The following is a 1,910-nucleotide window of genomic DNA, read 5'->3' as shown; positions in this document are numbered from 1 at the left end:
GCAACTTGTTTCACTTTTTTTTTTTTTTTTGGCTTACAGTTTTTATAATTGGTCCTTTTTTTTTCTGAGAGTTTAATGAACTCTGTTGGACTGATACTTATATATATATCATAGTCCCTTGCTGATTAGTCTGATCCTTTAAAGCACTACAAGTCTCATTAATCCAAATCGCTTGCACATTTTTGATTGCATGTTCAGTATTAGCTCCCTTTCTTGCATTTCTTGCATCCTTTCTCTAAAACAAGGGTGGGCAATTCCAGTGTCCTGCAGGTTTTAGATCTCACCTTGGGTCAACACACCTGAATCACGTGATTGGTAAATGGCCTGTATTTGTATAGCGCTTTACTAGTCCATAAGGACCCCAAAGTGCTTTACACATCCAGTCATCCACCCATTCACACACCCATTCACACACTGGTGATGGCAGCTACATTGTAGCCACAGCCACCTTGGGGCGCACTGGCAGAGGTGAGGCTGCCGGACACTGGCGCCACCGGGCCCTCTGACCACCACCAGTAGGCAACGGGTAAAGTGTCTTGCCCAAGGACACAACGACCGAGACCGGCAACCTTCCGATTACAAGGCGAACACCAAACTCTTGAGCCACGATCGCCCCACATTAGCGATTAGTTCATTACCAGGCCTCTGGATAACTTCAGGACATGTTGAGGAGCTAATTTAACCATTTAAATCAGCTGTGTTGGTTCAAGGACACGTCTAAAACCTGCAGGGACACTGGCCCTCGAGACCTGGAGTTGCCCACCCCTGCTCTAAAACCAACTCTCTGCTTGTCCTCCTTAACTACGTCCATCATATCAGCAAGTCTTAGGCTCTACATTCAAAATCCCTACTCTCAGCTCCACAATCCTTCTTTCTCGCCACCTCCGAACATGCCTTCCCCTTCTTCTCCTCCTCCTCCGTCTGCAGCCAACAGTAGTACTAGCACAATGCTGGTCAACAATCACCCCAAATCTTCTCTTGCCTTCAAGCCAGGCCTTTACAGCCACTTCAATATGTTAACCTCAAAACATTTTGCCACAGTTTTAGAAGTACGTTTGGGATTATGTTTATTGGGAAAACCCATTTTTGATTTTTTAAAATCCTGTAGCCAAAACATATCACTGACTTGATGCTGCGTCCACTCTGCTTTACGGTTAAGGTAGTGTCTGTTTGTTTTAAATAAACACCTGAAGGAAGCATCTTAAGCCTTGCAGAGGAATAGATTTGCACAGATCTGGAAAAATCTTTCTACAAGTTTCTACATGCTATTATTAGAACAACAATCAAGTCCTCCACTAATGTGAACAACCACATGGTTGCGTTGGACTGGAAACTGAAATAGGCCTTTAAGTTTGTTGGACCGGGGGATTCATGACTTCAGTAAATGTCAAATGTCAGCATATTATTAAAGCAAAAACTACAATAGTTTTCAGTGTATTTCAGTGATATTTGATTTCTCCCGACTTTATACTGTAATGCTCTAAGCTGATAGTATACAAAAACAGACAGATATTTTGCCAGATTTAACTGGAATTGGCAACAGCTTTTTTTATGTAGCATATGTCATTCTGTGTAAACTCAATGTGCTTAACACAAAAGACAAAAATACCTATGTAGTTTTACAACGCATTAAGGCAGTGACAGCAAAATATAACTTTTTTTTTTTTAAAAAGATGTTGAGTCTATTTTTAGTCACAGATGTAACTGATCTCCGGTTAGCAGGCAGCTTATTCCAAAAACAGCACCACCGTGATTGTCACAGATAATAAAAAGCATAGATATGACGAGAAGAAGACCTTATTTGCTATAAGTATCATAAAATTCGTCCATGTTGCACATAATGTTCTCTAAAGATTAACACGTTATATATACAGAATATAATTTTGCATTATTAGTTCCAATGCTTCTTT

This window comes from Simochromis diagramma, unplaced genomic scaffold (genome assembly GCF_900408965.1).
Source record: "Simochromis diagramma unplaced genomic scaffold, fSimDia1.1 OVJJ01000802.1, whole genome shotgun sequence".
NCBI classification, from domain to species: Eukaryota; Metazoa; Chordata; class Actinopteri; order Cichliformes; family Cichlidae; genus Simochromis; species Simochromis diagramma.
Note: the sequence above shows the minus strand (reverse complement) of the source record.